At 37.3% G+C, this 24,954-nt stretch overlaps 1 non-coding gene and 1 pseudogene across 1 annotated transcript; both read left to right on the top strand.

Moving 5' to 3' along the window:
* Positions 1-17,234: 17,234 nt before the first annotated feature.
* On the top strand, positions 17,235-22,374 carry LOC118484251 (annotated as a pseudogene).
* Positions 22,375-22,805: 431 nt separating this feature from the next.
* Positions 22,806-22,879, top strand: TRNAP-UGG. The gene has a single exon. It is a non-coding gene; the product is annotated as a tRNA-Pro (tRNA).
* The last annotated feature ends 2,075 nt before the right edge of the window (positions 22,880-24,954 follow it).

The following is a 24,954-nucleotide window of genomic DNA, read 5'->3' on the forward strand; positions in this document are numbered from 1 at the left end:
CAGACAGCAAAGACAGCTTCAACTTTCTCAATCCAGTGCAGAAGACCTATGGCACCCTCAGTGCCATTGAAAGGGAGAGGCTTGCAATCCATGAAAGTTTTGAAAGTACACACGTGTGGTTGCGCAGGTGCATGCTGACCTGTTTGTGAGAAGCGAAGCGTATAGATTTAGGGATAAAAGGCGATAAACATCCTAGGATAACGAGTTTACCTCCAGGGTGAGCTGCGAAAGCTGCAGCCACCGTGTTAAGCAGGTTAGTGAATTGAGCCCGAGTCATGTTAATGTTTCCTCTTCCACGTCCACTCATTGTCTTCATAATCAAAAAACACAGTATGAGTGGGATGTCGTAATGTAGCGAGAATGAGATAGAAGAGAGAGGTGTATCTATCTAATTAGGCACACTAGTACGTATAGCAAAACAGGAAACATAAGGTAAGCAAACAAGTAAACACTAGTCCGAGCTATGAGGTCTAATGTGTTGAGCCTTGCACTTGGGGTGTAGTGTCGTCGCGAGTCACAGGTTATAGTCTGGTTTTTCCCAAAAAGATTTTCCCCTTTTTAAAACCAAGTTCACTATAACCAATGGCTCTGATACCAATCTGTCACACCCCCAAAATCCACATGCGGAACACCACCGCTTGGAGGCGTGACTGACCAGGATCCAGCCACCAATTATACTGAGCAATTTAATTATTAACATAAGCAATACTCACCAACCACAAGTTTGGCAAATATCATAATCAAAGTTCAAAAGTAGTTAAGGTTAAGTAATAGTTTTGATAAGTAGCGGAAGCATAGACAAAATATTTTAGAACAAGATTCTTAGTTCAAGTTTGTTTAGAACCCAACACACGGGTTAGACGACCACTACACATCCGCAAGCCGCAAGCTCCTGAGTTACTGGGTACCTGCAAAGCATGCAGTAAGGTGTCAACATAAAGTTGAGCAAGTTCACTAGTTGTCCAGTTTTAGTTTTCGAAAAACATAAGTTGTTTAGATAAAGCATTTATAATCACGTTGTGGGGAGCTACCCCATCTGTAAGCTCACTAAACTGTAGATACCGAAACTGTTGACGGAAAGTTGTTGTGCCCCGAGTCAATGTCTATCGTCATTGACCAAGATGCAAGGTCTACTAGTTCACGCCCGATCTCCCCCGGTCACGGTGTGAGGTTGTCAAACCTAATAGCGCTATCAACTAATAACCCGTTCGCCCCCGGCGATTAATCGGTACTGTAAGCAGGGACTTAAGGTGATAGAGTTTCGTCTAGCTTGACTAGTTGTGATTTATAAATAATATCCAAACGTATCTCCCCCGGAGATAGTAATTACCCATTCTGATTTCCCCCGGAAATAATGGTTCAAAAGTATTTTTCCCAAAGTTGGCAGTTTGTCCGTGTCCCTCCATGGGACGCATGCTTTTAGTGTGTGAACTCACCTTGGGTTGCTCGGCAGATTAGGTTACTTGTCAAACACGCTGGTCACCACGTCCTAACATGGTTACCAGCATAGGTCAGGTTTGGGTACAGAGAATGTCACGTATATTTACACATAATCTAACACATAGCATGCATACAGTTACATGTTGAGTTATTGGGCCTGTTCTACTATTGGATCAGTCAAGAGTATCTGCTAACACATAGTTCAGTTAAACAGGTCGTCCAAACAATTCAAGTTGTGGCCCAATAACTAAAGTGGACAGCCCAGTCGAGACAAGGTGGTCTCGACTCGAGAACATGCGATCTCGAGTCGCAACCAGGAGGTCTCGGCTTGTACTGGCTGGTTTCGAGTGGTGCAGGCTTGACTCGCAACCTCAGAGGTTCCGAGTCTGGTCTCGAGTTGTCACGAGGAGGTCTCGAGTCGCAACCGTTGCGTTCTCGAGTTGTCACGCCGTGGTCTCGAGTCGCAATGCGGGTCTTGACTTGTTCACGTGCTGATTCAGATATATCAGGCCAATTTGTACTATGCATCAGGCCCATTTTAAGAAATAACCAATGAGGGTTAACTAACAAGTTTTCTAAACTGACCATTAATTATAATGGATCAAACATTACCTTTTTCAAATCTTCAACCCATATTCAACATGTTCATCATAAGTTCATCATTTTTAGGGTTTTCATATTAAACATAACCATACATTCTTTGAACCAAAATCACATGTTTAACAAAATCATTTGCAAGAAACAAACGAGACATTCATTTTGTAACCTTGAACATAGTTCGGTTGGCCATAAACACTCTTAAACTACCATTCATTAGCCATTTTTAAACATTTTACCAAGCATTAATCATATAATGGTTTACACATATTGCTAATACTCACAAATCATGCGAAAATCATGCATAACACTTCTAACTAAACACCTTCTAGTTCATAAAACACACATATATCCTACACACACATTAGAACACTAACCGGTTGTGAAGAGGCACCGAATCAAGGAGAAACCGAGAAAGTGAAGTGTCCGGTGATGATGACGAGCTTGACCGAGTTTCTTGACCGAGATTCTTTGTTGTTGTCGGATAGATCCGAGCTTGAACCGAGAATTTGGGAGAGAAGGTGGTGTTATTGAGGGTTTTTAGTGAGAGAGAAAAGGAGTGTGTTTGTGTAAAAATGAAGGAAGTGGGGAAGGTTTGGGGTTTTATACTTGGTTTCGAGTAGGCTAAGGGGGTTTCGGCCCAACCGGTTACGGCCCACTCGGGACCGAGTGGCCCACTCGAGACCGAGTGGTCTCGAGTCATGGTCTCGAGTCATGGTCTCGAGTCATGGTCTCGACTCATTAGCACAAACACATAAATATATATATATATATATATATATATATATATATATATATATATATATATACATACATACATACAACACGTAGCATGTAAGAAGGTCACATTTTCATTTAATATTATATATACAAAATGATATTACAAGATGTTTGTTCGGGAAAACCTAGAGTGTCACAATAATGAAAACAGCAACCCTAGTCGCCATCTTTATATCTGGTTTACTTGTAAGTTTTACTGGGTACGCCTTGTATATCGCTTTTGGGCAACCTTCTCAACAACTAAGAGATCCATTCGAGGAACACGGGGACTAATTGAAGTAATGAGCCTCCCAATATTGGGAGGCTCATTACTTCAATTGCGATAATGAAAAATCATTTCATTTTTTTTATTTTTTATTTGAAATTGTCGGCGGTTCTCTAAAAAAGATAGCGAAAAAAATTATCCCTAGAGTCGAGACTAATAGGAATGTATAAACCAATGCTATTCAATTCAAGTCGGGTCAAATAATAATAGTTCCAAATAAAACTAAAAAAATCACTTATTTAAAGGACCCGTTCTTGCACATAGAAAAACAAAATATTGTATAACCAACATAAGACTTATATATATATATATATATATATATATAAAGATATGAGATAAATGGAACCTGGACGAAGAATTACAACTCAGCCCGACGACCTTTAAGATTTTTGAATTCATCAATTATCTCTTCCGAATCAAACTTATCAGCAATTTCTTTTTCTATGTAAATCACCAAGCTATTTGTGAGATATTCATCAGCCATTTTATTGCGAAGGCGATTCTTGAATATTTTCATTGCTGAAAATCCCCGCTCTGTTGTTGCAGTTGAAACTGGAAGTGTCAAGATTAGCCGAACAACTCTATCAACCAAAGCGTACTCCTCTCGTTTGTTAGTTTTCACAAGAGTTTTGCATAGATCAGAAAGAGTTGATACACTACTTAGCCTGATATTCTTTGACAATTCAACATTAAAAAGCTCTAACTGTCTTCGTAACCCAGTGATCTCTTTGTCCGTAAAATCTTCATGATAAAACTTCTCAACTAGAAGACAAATCTGATCAACGTTAATCACTTTTGAAACTAGACTAGAACTAAGAGATAACAACTCAATCGTGCGCTCATTGAATCTACTATTTAACTCATGTATCTGTTTATCCAATGTGGATGTAAACAGATCTACTTTGTAATAATGTTCAAATGTAAATTGAAGATCGTTTTTACGAGCCCGATACCGAGTAGATGTAAATGGAGCTTTCATATCCGGAACTTCTATTAGATGTTTGTTACAAAACAAAGTAACTTCTTTAATTAAAGAATCCCATCCATCGTTTCTGTAATTATTTAGAGTAATCTTTGTTGTCGAAACTAATTCCATGGCATTCAGAATATCTTGGGATTTCCTTTGTAATGCTTGAGAAAGTATTTCGGTTTTTCCCATTACTTTCTCTATCAAGTGAAGAATAAAGACAAACTCAAACGATTGCATGTTACGCCAAGCTCCTTCAGCATCTCCACGTTGAGCAAAAGTAGTATGAGCTACGTCATCGGGTATTCCTGCGAGAACAACACGAGTGGCATCAAACATCTCAATCAAACTACAAACCGAGTTATAGTGAGACCCCCAACGAGTATCACCAGCTCTTCTTAATGTCCCAAGTTGATTCTGTCCTTTCCCCGAATTGATTTCACCCAGTTCCAATAACTTTTCAACCTCGCTTGCCTTTGCCTTTTGTAATTCATCATGCCGCTTACTAGAAGCACAAACCACATTAACTATGTCAACTAAGTATGTAAAGAATTGGTGTACTGGAATAACTTCCCTTGAAGCACAAACCAAGGCAAGTTGTAACCTGTTAGCAAAAAGCAAAACCGTAATAAGCATAAAAGTATTTTAGTCAAACTGAATAATGAAAGAAAAAAATAACCAAGTAACTAACCTGTGAGCAAAGCAATGAACGTAATACGCATAAGGACATTCTTCAAGAACAAGTGCTTGTAATCCGTTCCATTTCCCTCTCATATTGCTAGCACCGTCATAACCTTGCCCACGAATTTTACTAACATCAAACTGATAATGCAAAAGTTGTTTCCACAAACTTGTTTTTAGGGTTGCTGATAAAGTATCCCTAACATGAACCAAATCCAAGAACCTTTCTTGTATCATCCCTTCCTCATCAACAAATCTCACAACTATGGCCATTTGCTCTTTCTTTGACTCATCTCGTGACTCATCAACCATGACACAAAAGGCCGAATCCCCCACTTCACTACGAATATGCTTTCGAATTTATTTGCAATAATACTAAGAATTTCTTTTTGAATATCTCCAGAAGTATACTTTGCATTATAAGGAGCATTCTCTAGTATAACCTTTGAAACTTCATCATTATAAGAAGCAAGAAGTGTTAGCAATTCCAGAAAATTACCTCGATTTTTAGAACTAGCAGATTCATCATGTCCTCGTAAAGCACAAGCTTGGTATGTCAACCAACGAACTACATCAACAGTAGTCTTTAATCGTAAACGGTTCTTCATAATTATCTCCTTATTTGGCTTCGATATGGAATTATCAACGTGTGCTTCTTGGTTCAATAAGTTTTGACTGAATAAAAGGGTGTCTCTATGATTTGAAGTTTTAATGTGCTTCATGAATGCACATTGTTTCCAACAAACTTTATTCCAATTATTAAACCCTTTAACTGTAAATGTATCATGACCATGGCTCATATTTGGTTTGTCACAAAAAAGATAACATAGAAAGCAATAAGCCGAATGTGTTGTTAGAGAATACTCTAACCAATTAGGGTAAAGTTTGAACCAAGGATATCGGAACCTACGAGCTTGCTTCTTTGTACCATTAACTTTATATTCTGCAAGTTCTATTTGGTAAGGTCCAAAAGAAAGATAAGCACGCCTTACTTGTTCTCTTAAATTAACCGGATGCTCCCACATTGGTTTTGTTTACCGGGATCTCTTTCTATAAGATTAACATCCACTTCATTAGTGTCGGATTGTGGTTGTGGAGCTTCATTTGAGTTTGATTGTGGTGGTGGAGCTTCGTTTGGAATTGTGTTTGATTGTGGTGGTGGCGCTTCATGCTCTTCAGGCTCACTAGTTGAAGTTTTTTGACGTTTACTCTCTTGTTCATCATCCTTTCTTTTGAAAAAAGAATCAATAGTTTTCGTCTTTCCCATGAATTCCTAACAAAAAATACTAATAATACATTAATTAATTCATCATTAAGGTATCAAATCCTCTTTAACTATTAAGTATTTTAGATCTATCATTTATGTAAATATAATTCTTATTCATGAATAAAGATAAACATTAATGCATTCCTAATTGTTACTCAATGCATTCATAATAATAATAAAAAATAAAGAATTATTAGAAATTGTGAATTGGGAATGAATTGGAAAACAAAGAAATAAAAAGGATAAGGATTGCAAAAGTGTAATACTCACCTTGGCCCCAAAAGTCTTTGGCAGTGGCAGAGCAGAATCGCAGACGGCAGAAGTGAAGAAGACATATGTCGGCTGAATAAGATTATTATATTTGATAGTTAATAATTTGGGTATTAAGTTTATTGTATGGTGGGTAATCTAGGGTTAAACAAATAAAAATAAGAGTTAAAATATATTTACCAAATTACCCATCATTTAGGAAAAATAATCGGGGTGGCAAACCTATATAATTTTAAAATTTTTAGACGAAAAATAGAACCATATACACTTCTAACCGAAACATTGGGGTGGGTGTAACAACTCTCACAAAAAATCAATAATTAGGATAATAATTAGATAATAAGGAAACCCAAATTGAGACACCCAAGTATTCTGCACTAACCCTAAAATTTTCAGAATAATCGGAATCAGGATCAGGGCCCCTAAAACTCAAGGGGGGCAAACCCTAGTTGAATATTTATCTAAATAATACGTTGCTATGTTCTGATTGGTCAAATTAGTTGATTCATGCAAGCTAGTCCCGAGCCTAGGCAGCCTATAATTAGACTGCTTAGCTTACGGACCGCAAAGGAAATGGCTTACGGTCCGTAAGCGAGTCTCAAAAATCACTATAAATAGCAGACATTGGGACTTGAACAATGAAATGAAAACGACGTCTCAACTCTGTCTGTACGTCAAATTAGAGCTGTTACAGTACAATTAAACACACACATAATCACGAAGTGCTGCCGCAATCAGGGTAATAACTCGATCGCTATTACGATTCAACGTCCGATTGATTGTAACTATCCAACGATTGTTTAAGTGTTGCTCAAATAGAGCTTATACTTTATTATTCATTGTGATTTCGACTTGAATGTTTGAGTGCTGTTCGAATTCGGACTATGCTCTGTCATTCGTTGTGAATCCATTGAATTGATTAAGTATTTCACTTATTAATCGTTGTGAGGGTTTAATCTCGTGAATTGACGTAACTGCTGAATTAGTTACTAACCCGTTTGTGTGTGCATTGTTATTTAAATTAGGTTAATCAGGGTTATACAGTAGGCTTAAACTCTGCTCCTAAAATCTGCAATGTGAGTCATTCTCTTTTTATCAACTGTTTTACAAAACTTCAAGTTATTTTCCAAAGTTATAATTACAGGGATTAAGTCTATGTAATCACCAAGTTACAGCCGGTATATGGGGTTTTGTATACATTACTTATTTCCCGTCACACTTGGACAAACGGGTAGCCAAGGGGTGATCTGACCACAGTCACAGACACCATTGGACAAATGGGCTAGCCAATGGATGGTCGAGTGACAAATACTGTGGGTAGTTGGTTTGATATCAGAAACATTGTAATTCCCCTTAATACTGTAAATTATAACAAATGTGTCGTTTTAGTAAACTGAATGATTCACTCAGTATTTCCCCGCTGACAAAACCTTTTTCAAACATGTTTCAGGTGATCTGTTGTGAGCAAAGAAAAGTGCCGTGAAGCACTCCCAGCTTAGAAAAGTGCCTCAGTGTAAATAAATAAAAGAAACATGTTTTGAAAATAAAGATTTCCCTGGGAAATCACATTATTGTAAATTATGGGAATTTATCCCTAAATTATGAAACGGGCAGTTTAAGTTATTGAAAGATCCTGTTTTAAAAAGACTTCCGCTGTCGCCTAAATTAAACACCACGGGATTCCTGTCCCGCGGCTCCTGAAACGGGTCAAACCGGGTCCGGGGCCGTGACAGGAAAAGGTGGTATCAGAGCCACTGTTTTAAGCTTACTGATTAAGCTCACTATTTTAAGCCTATTGAAGTAATTGAAAAATACTTAGGAATTTTAATTCCCATTCTGTGAATATATGCTTATTAACTGATTAATTGTTAAAATTACAGTATGGGTAAACAAAAGATTTCTGCTATCTACCGCAAATTAGATATACATCTAAAGAAAAGGGAACTTCTTCTTCCAAATATCCCACAGATATAGAAGAAGGAATCTTTGTCCATAGGGCAAATTATGAAAATCCTCTTACCCCAGAGAAAAGGAATTTGATTATTAGAAAGGGGCAAGAGAAAAAGAAAGTCAAGAAAGTGAGATTTAATCCGGAAATTCAGGAAATTGACACTAATCCACTAGGGGAAAATAACCTAGATGAAAAATGGGCAAATCTGTATCTGCTCGCTACCGTAGCAGAAAATGTGAATCTTTAAATTCTAAGTCTAGTAATAAGTCCTTCCTAGTAAATAAATAAATAAATTCAAGTGTGTTTTGTTTGCTGTTATGTTGTACAAATTAGTGTGCAATAAAAATGTTTATTTGTTAAACTTTGTTCCAAAGTTTTAACTTAGCATTTTTGTGCATTTTTGCATATATGCTACACAGCATGAGTGAGCTATCCGAGGCGTTTCAGAACCTCAACCTCTATCCCATGCCAATTGAAGTCTCCCACAACTTCACTGGTTACGTTGCTGATATAGAGGAACCTCTGGAATTCCAAGCTCCACCGCTGGAAAAAGCAAAACCTAAAAAGAGGAGAAGGTATGTAGGATGGAGAAAGATACGCAGGAGGAAACCCACAACTAGGAGACTCCCTAAAATAGAAAATCCTGTAAGCAAAGGGAAAGAAATAGAAACCGGAGAAAGTTCCAAACAAGCAGAAATAGAAATAGGAAGAGACCTAAAACAAAAGGGAATAGAGATCGGAGAAAGCTCTAAACAACCGGAGGAGATCACATTCCAGGACGAAATAGACCGTCTACTAGCCAATTGTGATGTCATAGAGCCTGTCAATAATAATCTCTTCTCTTACCCTGCTACAGCCCAATTCCCAATAAACCTAGAACCAGTTATTCCAGACCCACTAGTCCACACACGACCGTTAGGCCAAATGGAAGAATGGTGGACCAATGACTGGCAATTCCAAAATATGATCAATAGTCCCTTTACTTTACTTCCTCAATTTGATCCAGAACCTATCCCCAACCCGTCAATGAGCTATGAAAACTTGGCCGAACTTCATCAGTTTGGTGAAGAACTGATAGGTACAGGGAATAGGATCCGAGAAATAGGGGAACAAATTTCTTGGAAGTATGACGAGAGGGAGCGTCACTACTGAACTGCCAGTGGATCAAAGAATAGTAGGGTTGGAAAGTCTATCTGTATAATAATAGTAATAATGAAATCTAACGTTGTAAAATGGGAAATAAAACATTGTAAGAAAGATAGTGTGTATTGACGCCTATATAATCTATCAAACAAAATAGAAGTCGAGAAAATCGACAATTTTGGTTATAGATATGTGTTGTGAGGATTTATGTGTTTATGTGTAATTGCTTTATTTTATTTAACTAGCAATTATTCGACACTAATAAATTACACTTATACCAATTATCAGATGGAAAACGCTAGTAATGAACCAGTTAATGAAGAGAATCAATCTGAGCAAAATCAGGAAAACCAATACATGACTAGACAAGATATTGAAAATATCATCACTCAAGGGATAGCTAATGCTATTCCTGAAATCATGGCTGCTGCTCAGAAACCTGTTGAACCGCAACAAATTATTCCTAGTAAACGTACCCAAGAAGATAATTTTAGTCATAGTGTAAATGGAGGCGGCAATCATGACAATAATAATCCACGACAGGCCCCACTTCCTAAGAAAATGAAAGCTGCAACGCCTGGTTGCACAAGGAATTTCTTGCTTGCAAACCCGCAGAATTTGCAGGTAACGAAGGAGCAACTGCAGTACTACGTTGGTTAGAGAAAACCGAAGCAGTAATTGCAATAAGTAAATGTGCCGAAGAAGATCAAGTTATGTATGCGTCGAACTTGTTCAAGGAAGGGGCGTTAGAGTGGTGGAACACTGTATTGCAAGCAAAAGGAAGAAGGGTAGCCTATGCGATGAATTGGGAAGAATTTAAGAGTCTGGTAGAAAGAAAATTCTGTCCCGAATACGAAAAGGAACAAATGGCAAACAAGTTCGTGAGTCATCGTATGATAGGCGTAGATTGTCGAGGATACACTTCGATATTCTTCGAATATGCGAGAGTGGTACCTACCCTGGCTTCGCCAGAACCGGTACTCATATCCCGTTATATTTGGGGATTAATCGGAGAAATCCGTAATATCGTTAAAGCTGCGAGACCACGCACTATCAACGATGCTGTAGAGTTAGCTAATACCTTAACCGATGAACTGGTGCGCACAAGAGAAGAAGATCGAATGAAAGAATTGGCTCAAAAGATTACCCAAGGATTTCGTACGGGTAATAATAACCGCTTCAAAAGAAGAGGAACAGGGCAATCCTCATCACCTCCTATCTGCAGAAATTGCAACAAGAAACACTATGGGCAATGCAATATAATTTGCAACTTTTGCAAGGCAAGAGGACATCGTGAAGAGGATTGTAGGAAAAAGACCAGGGTTTGTTATAACTGCAGAGAAACGGGACATTTCCAATCTGAATGTCCTAAGTTAGCCAAACCAGCAGACAGTAAAGCTAAAACGGCCGACGGAACAACCAAGAAAAATGCTCGAGCATTCCAGCTGACCACTCAAGAAGCCGAACTTATTCCAGATGTGATAGCGGGTATGTTCTTAGTTCATAACGTCTATGCAAAAGTATTATTTGACTCTGGTGCAAACCAAAGTTTTATCAATACTTCATTCTGCCAAGCTCTTAACTTACCCTTAACTACCCTTAGGCAGATTTTTACAGTTGAAACGGCAGATGGAAATTCTGTCAACATAGACAAGGTATTGCAAGAAGGAAAGATAGAACTGTTAGGCCATAAATTTTCTGCAAACCTATTACCTATGAATCTAGCCGGATTTGATGTAGTATTAGGAATGGATTGGTTAGTCGCCAACCATGCTCGAATCCTGTGTGATAAGAATTCCGTAGAAATCCGTACCCCCACAGGAGAAGTAATTTTAATTACAAGAGATAGACCTCGAAAACCATTGAAATTCATTTCAGTGATGAAATTGGCTAGTTATTCAAGGAAACAAGAAATGGTGTATATGATTTCGGTAATCATTAACACTAAAAGTAAGGAACTTAAGGACATCGTTATAGTTTCAGAATACCCAGATTTCTTTCTAGAAGAATTACCTGGGTTACCACCGGATAGGGAAGTAGAGTTTAGAATTCATCTAATTCCCGGTACTACACCAATAGCCAAGGCACCTTATCGATTAGCACCTACCGAAATGCTAGAATTGAAAAAGCAATTAGATGAATTACTAAGCAAAAGATTTATACAACCTAGTTCATCCCCTTGGAGTGCACCAGTGTTGTTTGTGAAAAAGAAAGATGGATCGATGAGAATGTGTATCGATTATAGGGAATTGAATAAAGTTACAATTAAGAATAGATACCCATTACCTAGGATTGACAATCTTTTTGATCAACTTCAAGGAGCTAGGTATTTCTCTAAGATAGACCTAAGATCTGGATATCACCAGCTGAAAGTGCAAGAAGAGGACATACCTAAAACTGCTTTCAGAACTAGATATGGTCATTATGAGTTTACAGTCATGCCTTTTGGATTAACAAATGCTCCAGCCACATTTATGGACATGATGAATAGGATCTGTAAACCATACTTGGATAAATTTGTAATCGTGTTCATTGACGATATACTCATTTATTCCAAAAGTCAGAAAGAACATTGTGAGCACCTGCATGCACTCTTAACTTTGTTAAGAAAGGAAAAGCTTTATGCCAAATTCTCGAAGTGTGAATTCTGGCTGCAGGAAGTACAATTTTTAGGTCATATGGTGAATCACGAAGGAATTCACGTAGATCCTGCTAAAATAGAAGCAATCACCAAATGGAAGGTCCCACGAACGGCTATGGAAGTTAGAAGTTTTCTAGGATTAGCTGGATACTATAGGCGATTTATTAAAGATTTCTCTAAGATAGCTGTACCTTTGACTAAGCTAACCTGTAAGGCAGTTAAGTTCGAATGGGGACCCAGACAAGAAGAAGCTTTTAAGATTCTAAAGCACAAATTGACTAATGCTCCAATTTTAGCTTTACCTGAAGGAACAGAAGACTTTGAAATCTACTGTGATGCTTCAAAATTAGGATACGGATGCGTGTTGATGCAACGCAAGAAGGTAATTGCGTATGCCTCTAGGCAGTTGAAAAAGCATGAAAAAAATTATACAACTCATGACCTAGAATTAGGAGCCATAATTTTTACCCTTAAGATTTGGAGACATTATCTGTACGGAAGTAAGTTTACTATCTATACAGATCATAAAAGTTTAAGGTATATATTTGGGCAAAAAGAGTTAAATATGAGGCAAAGAAGGTGGATGGAAATCCTAAGCGATTACGACTGTGATATTCAATATCACGAAGGAAAGGCAAACGTAGTCGCAGATGCCTTAAGTCGTAAGTATCATGAAAAGCAAAGGCGAGTCCGTGCTCTTAGGTTAAATCTACAATTAGATTTAATGGAACAATTGAAGAACATTCAGGAAACAGCAATCAAGGATAATGCTGAAGGAATGAAAGGTTACCTAAAGGAACTAGAACAAGGAAAAGATGGAATTTGGAGATTCCACAAGAAACGAATTTGGGTACCTAAGCAAGGAGAATTAAGAAATAAAATTTTAGAAGAAGCTCATAAATCTAGGTATACCGTACATCCAGGAAACAATAAGATGTTCCAAGATTTAAGAAATAACTTCTGGTGGATAGGAATGAAAAAGGACATAGCTGAATATGTAACCAAGTGTCTTACTTGTTTGCAAGTTAAGGCAGAACACCAGAAACTTTCAGGACTACTACAACAATTGGAAATGCCTGTATGGAAATGGGAACTCATAACAATGGACTTTGTTACTAAGTTACCCAAAACCAGAAAAGGTAATGATGCTATTTGGGTAATTGTGGATCGATTAACCAAATCAGCTCATTTTCTACCAATGAAGGAAACCTTTAGCATGGAAAGGTTAGCCAAGTTGTACGTAGACAAAGTAGTATCCTAACATGGAGTCCCACTCTCTATTGTATCGGATAGAGATAGTCGTTTCACTTCCCATTTCTGGACAAGTTTCCAGGAGGCAATGGGAACCCGACTCAATTTAAGTACTCCATATCATCCTCAAACAGACGGACAAAGTGAAAGGACGATACAAACCTTGGAAGACATGCTCCGACCATGTGTAATTGACTTTGGTGGTAATTGGGATAACCATTTACCATTAATTGAATTCTCCTATAACAATAGTTATCATTCGAGCATCGAAGCTGCTCCATTTGAAGCACTGTATGGACGCAAGTGCAGAACTCCCGTTTGTTGGGCAGAAATAGGAGAAAGTCAATTATCAGGTCCAGAAATCGTACAAGAAACTACTGACAAGATAACACAAATCAAGGAAAGATTTGAAGACAGCTAGAGATCGTCAGAAGAGCTATGCAGACAATCGCCGCAAGCCACTAGAATTTCAGGTAGGAGACAAAGTACTTTTAAAAGTTTCTCCTTGGAAAGGAGTGGTACGATTTGGTAAGAAAGGTAAACTGAGTCCAAGATATGTTGGACCATTCCCAGTAATCCAACGAATAGGACCAGTAGCTTACCGTTTACAACTACCAGAGGAATTAGCTGGAGTACATGATGTGTTTCATGTATCCAATCTCAAGAAATGTCTATCAGATGAATCCCTGGTAGTACCTCTTCAAGATATAGAGGTAAATGAAAAGTTGAAATTCGTAGAGAAACCCATACAAATAGAAGACCGGAAGATCAAGTTTCTCAAACACAAGCGACTAGTACTGGTGAAAGTCAAATGGGAATCCAGGAGAGGACCAGAATACACTTGGGAACTGGAATCAGAAATGAAGCGAAAATACCCTCATCTATTTCAGTAAATCTCGAGGACGAGATTTCTCTTAAGGTGGGGAGGATGTAACAACTCTCACAAAAAATCAATAATTAGGATAATAATTAGATAATAAGGAAACCCAAATTGAGACACCCAAGTAATTCTGCACTAACCCTAAAATTTTCAGAATAATCGGAATCAGGATCAAGGCCCCTAAAACTCAAGGGGGGCAAACCCTAGTTGAATATTTATCTAAATAATACGTTGCTATGTTCTGATTGGTCAAATTAGTTGATTCATGCAAGCTAGTCCCGAGCCTAGGCAGCCTATAATTAGACTGCTTAGCTTACGGACCGCAAAGGAAATGGCTTACGGTCCGTAAGCGACTCTCAAAAATCACTATAAATAGCAGACATTGGGACTTGAACAATGAAATGAAAACGACGTCTCAACTCTGTCTGTACGTCAAATTAGAGCTGTTACAGTACAATTAAACACACACATAATCACGAAGTGCTGCCGCAATCAGGGTAATAACTCGATCGCTATTACGGTTCAACGTCCGATTGATTGTAACTATCCAACGATTGTTTAAGTGCCGCTCAAATAGAGCTTATACTTTATTATTCATTGTGATTTCGACTTGAATGTTTGAGTGCTGTTCGAATTCGGACTATGCTCTGTCATTCGTGTGAATCCATTGAATTGATTAAGTATTTCACTTATCAATCGTTGTGAGGGTTTAATCTCGTGAATTGACGTAACTGCTGAATTAGTTACTAACCCGTTTGTGTGTGCATTGTTATTTAAATTAGGTTAATCAGGGTTATACAGTAGGCTTAAACTCTGCTCCTAAAATCTGCAATGTGAGTCATTCTCTTTTTATCAACTGTTTTACAAAACTTCAAGTTATTTTCCAAAGTTATAATTACAGGGATTAAGTCTATGTAATCACCAAGTTACAGCCGGTATGTGGGGTTTTGTATACATTACTTATTTCCCGTCACACTTGGACAAACGGGTAGCCAAGGGGTGATCTGACCACAGTCACAGACACCATTGGACAAATGGGCTAGCCAATGGATGGTCGAGTGACAAATACTGTGGGTAGTTGGTTTGATATCAGAAACATTGTAATTCCCCTAAATACTGTAAATTATAACAAATGTGTCGTTTTAGTAAACTGAATGATTCACTCAGTATTTCCCCGCTGACAAAACCTTTTTAAACATGTTTCAGGTGATCTGTTGTGAGCAAAGAAAAGTGCCGTGAAGCACTCCCAGCTTAGAAAAGTGGCTCAGTGTAAATAAATAAAAGAAACATGTTTTTTAAATAAAGATTTCCCTGGGAAATCACATTATTGTAAATTATGGGAATTTATCCCTAAATTATGAAACGGGCAGTTTAAGTTATTGAAAGATCCTGTTTTAAAAAGACTTCCGTTGTCGCCTAAATTAAACACCACAGGATTCATGTCCCGCGGCTCCTGAAACGGGTCAAACCGGGTCTGGGGCCGTGACAGTGGGCGGGTGCACCCCCGAGCACCCATGATCCTTCGCCCCTGCCGAAGAAGAAGAGCAAAGCAAATGAAGCATGTCCAAAAGTAAACCAACCCCTTGGACTGCTACGAAAAACACCATCAAATTTTAAAGTAGCACGATCTAATTCAAAAATTTCCCCCAATTGAGCGCGTCTAGCATATTTTTTGACAGTAACAGGATCACTATAACTGACTCCATTGAGTTCACCACCATAGAACTCAACAGTTACACCTACTTGTTCGACACTATACTTAGATTCCGCCCTTCGAAAAGGAGCATCGGCTCTAACAATTCCGTCTCCGTCTACCAAAACGACCGGAAATGTTTCAAAAAAGGTACGCATACGACGTACAAAATGTTCAGGGCCTTCTTTATCTCTAAAGATAGGATGTCCTAACCATCCAACCGCTATTCCATCCCCATTATCCATTGAGCCCGCCCTGAATAATCCCCCTTTTGTCGGATTATTTTCGATGTAATCATAAAAGGCTAATTTTTCAGGAATTTTAGACCAAACTTCTGATAAACTTTGATTTTCGGCTAACCCAGCACTAACTCTTCTATATATTTCTTGTTGGAAGTATCCCTGATCCCATTGATAACGAGTAGGCCCAAATAATTCGATAGGGGTAGTTGCTGAACCATACCACATAGTTCCGGCAACAATAAAAGCTGCAAAAAAGACAGCAGCGATACTACTGGAAAGGACAGTTTCAATATTGCCCATACGCAATCCTTTGTATAGACGTTGGGGCAGGCGGACGCTAAGATGGAATAGACCTGCTAATATGCCCAAAGTCCCTGCCGCAATATGATGAGAGGCTATTCCTCCCGGAACAAAAGGATTAAAACCCTCTACACCCCACGATGGATTTACAGATTGTACTTTCCCTGTTAGCCCATAAGGATCGGCCACCCATATGCCAGGACCATACAAGCCTGTTACATGAAATGCACCAAAACCAAAGCAAGCCAGACTTGCAAGAAATAAATGTATTCCAAAGATCTTGGGCAAATCCAAAGAGGGTTTTCCTGTACGTTCATCACAAAATATTTCTAGATCCCAATATACCCAATGCCAGATAGCTGCCAAAAAGCACAACCCAGAAAACACAATATGCGCTCCAGCCACACCTTCGTAACTCCAAATACCCGGATTCGTTATAGTCCCCCCGTGATACTCCAACCGCCCCAGGAATTTGTTATTCCTAAACGAGTCATGAAGGGTATAACGAGCATACCCTGTCTCCACATTGGATCAAGAACAGGGTCAGAAGGATCAAAACTGCTAATTCATACAGGGTCATCGAACCGGCCTAACCAGCAACCAAAGGTGTATGCATTATATGAACAGAAAGCAACCGTCCGGGATCATTCAATACAACGGTATGAACACGATACCAAGGCAAACCCATGGAAATACCCCTTTGTGAAAGAAAAAAGACACTACGTAACTTTATTGCATTGTAAAAGACTATACTATGACTATGTTATGGACCCCCCCTATTTAGTGGATTATTTCAACGTAAGGGTTCATATTTGTTCTATTCTGTTGGTAATAATGGAACAATTTTGTTCGTAGGAACAAAGAGAAGCAGATTTATTCTATACTCGATGAGTACCAATACGCAATGGGGAAGTTAATGTGATTTTCTATGAGCGAGTGTGCCCATACTTGTTCATCATTAGAGGACACTAGTCGTAATCATTTTCCCTTATTTTTTCTTATTTTCTTTATAAATTTTTCAGAATTTATGAATAAAATCTGATTAGGATAAAGTACAATATTATAAAGATAAAGTACAATATTTTATAAATAAAAAGAAAGGCTTTGTTACGTTTCCACATCAAAGTAAAATATAGTACTTAGTTCTTTTTTATTTCATTTAATGCCTATTGGTGTTCCAAAAGTACCTTTTCGAAGTCCTGGAGAGGAAGATGCATCTTGGGTTGACATATAGTGCGACTTGTCAGATATATTATATTGGGTCATATGGGATTTCCCCGTTTTCTCCCCAATCGAGATATCCTCTGTTTCGCCCACGAAAGATTAATTGAATCATAAAAAATTTGGAGCGTGAAGTGCAATTAGATCCATTTTTTGGGGGGGGGGGATTCGAATTACTATTATCAATTAGAAGAATTTATGGTTGGCTTAGTTGGACTGCTACATTGAAGTATCCAGACTCCATTAAAAAAAACCAAGTGGTAATATATCTATTTTATATCATAAAGGATTCCTATTTTTAAAGAAATCTTTTTTTGTAAGTAGAAGTTTTTTCAAACTCTGAAGGGATAACAAAAAGAAGTGGTAATGGGAGCATTTGTACTATATGTGCAAATCAAAATCGGGCGGATCTTTACCCGGAGTAGAGCATAAACCTAAAAAGATTAAAGAGGCCAATTTAAGAACAAGAAAATGACATCGTGATTTGGATTGGATCTCGATGAAACAATCCATCAATGAGAAGTAAATTGGATACGTTTAATGAATTCTTTTTTTTTATTATACGTTATAAGGAAAGGAAGACAAAAAGGAAAGGAAGACAAACTCGTATTTAGTGAAAAATCAAAGAAAATCCTATTATTATAAGTTAGAAGGAACTTGCTATGAAAAAAAAAGTATTGGAATCTACACATTGATTCTTTTTTTTTTGAACCGTATGCATCAAAAGGCGCCTGTACGGTTCCCAAGGGATACAATTTGACCCTAATCAACCGACTTTATCGAGAAAGATTACTTTTTTTAGGGCAAGAGGTTGATAGTGAGATCTCAAATCAACTGATTGGTCTTATGATATATCTCATTATCGAGGATGATACCCAAGATCTATATTTGTTTATAAACTCTCCTGGCGGGTGGGTAATACCGGGAGTGGCTCTTTATGATACTATGCAATTTGTGCAACCAGATGTACATACAATATGCATGGGATCAGCCGCTTCAATGGGATCTTTTATCCTGGTCTAAGGAGAAATTACCAAACGTCTAGCATTCCCTCACGCTTGGCGCCAATGGGGCTTTTATTTGAGAGAAAAAAGAAGACTATGCCTTCGCCATATGAAATATGAATATTAAGTAATAATAGCATGGCACTTTGAATTTGATATAAGAAATTTTGTTTTCAAAACATTAGATTATGTATCGGGAGAGTAATATGATAAAAAGGTATTTCCTATTTTATTCTTGGAAGTCCAGTTCAGCGTCACAAACTTTTTTCACACCAGAGGTCTCTTAACAATATTTATAGAGCGAAAAAAAAAATCTTTTTTCCTTAATTTATTTTTATTTGATCAAATAAAAAAGCCACTTTGGGATTGCTGAATGGCAGACAAATAACAGACAAAAAAATATAATCAATATATAAAGCAACAAAGCCATCATAGTATTTTTGAATTCCTCTGAAAGGAAGGGTGGTAAGTTGATCATTTACCGTTCGGGTTCGGGGTCTGATCGATCCTATTTTTTCTTTATTTTATGGAAGGTAAGGGTCAATTTTATTGTAGAGCCGTATGCAATGCATAATGCCCGTACGGTTGTTCGATTCTATCTTTTTTTTCTTGTTATTCTTTTATCTTTCTTTGTATCTTCCCCTCATATCATGAAAAATAGAGAATCCTTTTATTATCTTATATTATCACGGTAATGATCTATCAACCTGCTGGTTCTTTTTCGGAAGTAGCAACGGGAGAATTCATCCTAGAAGTGGGAGAACTGCTGAAACTACGTGAAACCCTGACAAGGGTTTATGTACAAAGAACGGGCAAACCCGTATGGGTTGTATCCGAAGACATGGAAAGAGATGTTTTTATGTCAGCAACAGAGGCCCAAGCTTATGGAATTGTTGATCTTGTAGCGGTTGAATGACAATAGCCTAGATTTCACGTCAATTCTGAAATTTACCCTGCCGAGTTTAATATTAATATTCTATGACTTTTTTTATTATTCTATATTCTATTGAATAAAAGTAATTCATAATCATCCGGTTAGGATCGATCTAAACCAGCCCATTATGTATAGGATTCAACATGCCAACGATTAAACAACTTATTAGAAATACAAGACAGCCAATTAGAAATGTCATGAAATCCCCCGCGCTTCGGGGATGCCCTCAGCGTCGAGGAACATGTACTAGGTTGTATGTGCGACTCGTTCAGATCATGAACTAGAATAAAGGAAAGAGAACAATGTTCGAATATCAATGATCAAATAGGATAGACCGGAAAAACGAACTACATTTCCTATCTAAAAATCGATGATATCCCTTTTATTGTGTATGAAATTTATGGTTTCTGTTGGTGTAAATCCACTCACCTCAATTCAAGATGAGAAGCAATTCTCCATTGGTAGCAAATGGTTATCCATTAAGCGGAGGAAATCTTAGTTAAAATAAACCCCTCTTGCAAGAACGGACTAACAGGGTCAGCTACCCAGCCAATCTTCATAATTAAATACCGTTACTGTATAGGTAGAGCTCGTTGTGAAAGACCTATTACTGGATAATTCATGGGTAGAGCCGAAGAATGTGAACTATACAAGTTAGCAATAACATTGATTAAATGAAGTAAAGGCTCCGGTGTATAGAGAAGACCTCACCGTTTAAGAAGTAACCATAGAAACGATGGAATCCACTATTTCTTTATCATTACTTTTCTTTTTTAATACCTAGTATAGTACAATTTCGTATTTCGAGGTGAAATGCCTCGAAAAAAAGAAAAATTGTGGTTGGGAAGGTTATAGTAGCCAAAGCCATTGGAATTATTAGTTTATACATTGGAAAAATCCGTTTTGTTATTCATATACTAGGAAAGGGGCAAAAGAATAACTAAAAGAAAGGAAATCGATTAGTTATTTGTTAAAGTTTCATTTATTCAATGACCAGAATTAGACGGGGATATATCGCTCGGAGACGTAGAACAAAAATTCGTTTATTTGCATCAAGCTTTCGGGGGGCTCATTCAAGACTTACTCGAACTATTACTCAACAAAAAATAAGAGCTTTGGTTTCGGCTCATCGGGATAGGGATAGGCAAAAAATCAATTTTCGTCGTTTGTGGATCACTCAATTTTCGTCGTTTGTGGATCACTCGAATAAATGCAGCAATTCGCGAAAGGGGGTATGCTATAGTTATAGTAGATTCATAAATGATCTGTATAAGAGACAATTGCTTCTTAATCGTAAAATACTTGCACAAATAGCTATATCAAATAGGAATTGTCTTTATATGATTTCCAATGAGATCATAAAAGAAGTAAGTTGGAAGGAATCCACCGGTTAAACGGAGTTGCCCGGAGAATGAACTCCTGGAAGTTCGAATAAAAATGAATAGAATATGATAAATATGAGAAAGTAGTCAAAATAAAGTAGTCAAAATAAATATGAATCAACACGTTCACTAAAAAAATTTCTTCTTCCCAGATTATTCTTTTTTTTTCTTACGACACAAGAATTCAATCCGGATTCTTGGATTTTTCCAACAAAATAGAAATCCGCGTTTGAGTTCGGATGGGGATTTGAATTCAAGTGAATAAAGAGTAAACCTATCTTTTTCTGGCTCTAAGACTAGGAGTTCTAGTGGTCGACTCGGTTCTTTCAAATTGTTTCTCATTATTAAGAAAAGGTAACAAAGATAAAATACGAGCTTGTTTTATAGCAATAGTAATTAATCATTGTTGTTTCAAGGTCAATCTATTTACTCGTCTAGATAATATTTTTCCATGTTCACAAATAAATCGACTAATTAAACTCATGTTTTTATAATCAATTCGATCCCCCGATTGGATCGGGGGCAAACGCTTACGAAAAGATCGCTTGGATTTAAGAAAAGTTCGCTTGGATTTATCCATGGTTTGGTTAGTTTATTTCTTATCCCTAAAATCCTATTTCAGCCAGATCTCTAATTATAATAAATAAATAGGATTTGGTTTGTTTATAATTATCTTTAACTATGTTAAATTTAAATATGTTATATATATATATATATATATATATATATATAATGTCATTTTTCCCTTTCCTTGTAAGATAAGGGCGCAAGTGCTCGCTTCAATTTATTTCTTTATCTCCCCGTGAATCGTATGTTTGTAACAATATGGACAGAATTTTAGTAACTCCAATCGATTAGGCGTATTGTGCCGGTTCTTTTGAGTAATATATCTGGAAATGCCCGTTGATTCCTTATTAACACCGTTTCGAACACAAGCGGTACATTCCAAAAGAACCGGTATTCGCGCATCTTTACCCTTGGCCATGAACCTCCTTTGGATTTTTCATTTACTCAACTCTTCCTCTTTCAATCCGAAACGAAAAAGAAGAAAGGAAGGAAAAAACAAAATAGAATTTGTAACTTGCTATCCTCTTATGCAAGATTTCACTACAATCAATATAGGAAATAAGATAGAAAGATTTCTAACCTTTCAAATACCAAATACAAATAACAGTACAGCATTTCATATAAGTATCTTGTATAATACTCTTTCCCTAGAGCCACTGTTTGTATTCGACTTCCATAGAAATTTCATATGAATTTAATTCCAACCCGACCCCGAGTCTCACAGTTGTTGAATGCACTTTTATTCTTTCTCTTTCCTCCCTTATTCTAAAAAAGGGAAAAAAGAGAAAAGAGGGGGCTGGTATTTAATTGTATCTCTAATCTTCTTTATTCCTTCCCGCGTCAATAACTAGAAAAAGGGGAACGTCAATGCATCCGGGAAAAAACGATTAATCTCTATCAACAAACCTGCCAAAGCACCGAACCATAGAGTACTTAGTACCGGTGCCACGGAAAGATATGTTTTTAGATCTCGCATTGAAAAACCTCCTTCATTTTATTGTAATACATAAGATAATACATAATGTACAATGGTCTAGTAAATAAGATTTACTTTTTGTTAAATACAGAAAAAACGACCGTTTCTTCTCCAATATTCCCCCACAAGACTCAGCTATTTTTCCTTGGGATTCCGTTCCATATTTCATATAGATAGAAGTATTTTACTATTATTATATGTTAAATGAGACCAAAAAGACGAAATGGAAATAAAAAAAATAGATTTTAATAGAGGAGATAACGATGTGGAAAACAAGACAGGAATTCTCTACAATGACCACGATGTGGAAAACAAGACAGGAATTCTCTACAATGACACTGTAGACCAATGGAAGGGATGTAGCGCAGCTTGGTAGCGCGTTTGTTTTGGGTACAAAATGTCACGGGTTCAAATCCTGTCATCCCTACCTATTACTGCTCCTTTGAGCAGTAACGAGGGGTTTTTTGAGATCAACTCACATTGGACATATCATATAGAATCTTTCATTCTTATGATACTATATAGTATGCATACAAGATGTATTGGGACGAATCCTTTTTCTTTTATGATAAGAAAACGCTCTTAGTTCAGTTCGGTAGAACGCGGATCTCCAAAACCCGATGTCGTAGGTTCAAATCTGTCACACCCCGACCACGTGGAACATACAAAACGTGGCGGAAACGTCGGGGAGTGTTGTAACAGAATCAATTGTTTCAAATCCATGGCAAATGAAGTTTCGTTTTATTAATCAAACATGAAAGTTTACATTGTTTAAACAAGAACCAAAGAGTACATAACATAAATTAACTAGTTCTTGTCTCGTTTTAAGTTACTAAGGCACAGGTCCGCCTAAGTATGTCTTGATAAGTCCTATGTATCATCTCCTGAAAACACATGTGAAAATAGGTACGTCAGCATAAAAATGCCTGTGAGATACATTGGTTTTGTGAAAACGGAATTCATGACTTATGTTTGAGAAAATGTTTAGTCATGAACCTTGTAATTTTCTTTGTCTTGTAAATCATTTGAAAAACGATAAGATCAGATGATATGTATAAATAAGAGAACACTGTATGGTTAAACGGATAACCATGTAAAATGAGTTTGTATAAGATAAGTCGTTTGTAAAACAATGTCTCGTGAAAAGTGTGTTATTTGTATAAAATGTCATATGTCTCAAATTGAAATGATTCAAATAACGCTACGATATGTAACACCATACAAACACTTATATATAGGAAGTACCAGCGGCGTATCCACCATGCTTGTATCATATTACACGCGCCTCGTTACTTAATCACTTACTCAAACCAAACCATCGAGATGATGTGTTTAACAATTGTAGAAATGTTCATGTATAGTCAAATGTCTATTGTCAAATGTAAATCATGTCAACGGATACAACTGGTTCACACGGTTCAATGGTTACAAACGGTTCATATAATCAAACGGGTTTAGACGGTTCACATAGTCAAATGGTCACAACGGTTCAAAATGTAGCATAATGTGTTCATATGCTGGATGAGCATATGCAACAGAAATGCAATGTAAAACAATGTACTAAGTACGCACACAATGGGCATACATAGCATGTAATGTAAAGCAATGTACTAAGTACGCACACAATGGGCATACATAGCATGTAATGTAAAGCAATGTACTAAGTATGCACACAATGGGCATACATAGCATGTAATGTAAAGCAATATACTAAGTACGCACACAATGGGCATACATAGCATGAAATGTAAAGCAGTGTACTAAGTACGCACACAATGGGCATACATAGCATGAAATGTAATGTCAAGCAATGTACTAGGTACGCACACAATGGGCATACATAGCATGAAATGTAATGTAAAGCAATGTACTAAGTACGCACACAATGGGCATACATAGCATGAAATGTAATGTAAAGCAATGTACTAAGTACGCACACAATGGGCATACATAGCATGAAATGAAATGAAATCATGTACTATAATGTACTAACAAACATAGCAGGTATATGATGTGAAAACATGGAAAAGCATGAAAGTAACAAGTAGGCACATGTCTTTCACCCCAAAACAGTTTGGAAAACAGTAAAAGACGGGGTTCTATGTACTCACCTGAGATTGCTTTGAATTCCTTGTGTAATAATCACACAATGCTAGAGATCACGGGATATCAAACGGCACCTAATAGGTAGCTATATTAATATACCGGACCAAAATCGAAAGGATCGGATAGTATGTGGGTTCGTAAACCAAACGAGTATGGAGACTCGTGAAATATGGTTTAACAAAGCCTACATACTAAAATGAAAGCTATTCTAAGTGCTTGCGACCCACTACGACCCGTTTAGGTAGCTTATGCTACCTTAACGCGTCATTCGCGTATAACGCGTTTGGAACGCCTAACATCGTGACCATAAGGTATAACCTCGGAAGGTTATAGCTATGGTCACCTAATGTGTTTGGTCGGATCCTAATGATCGACCAAATGAGTCAGGTTCGAAAG

This window comes from Helianthus annuus, chromosome 11 (genome assembly GCF_002127325.2).
Source record: "Helianthus annuus cultivar XRQ/B chromosome 11, HanXRQr2.0-SUNRISE, whole genome shotgun sequence".
Classification (NCBI taxonomy): Eukaryota; Viridiplantae; Streptophyta; class Magnoliopsida; order Asterales; family Asteraceae; genus Helianthus; species Helianthus annuus.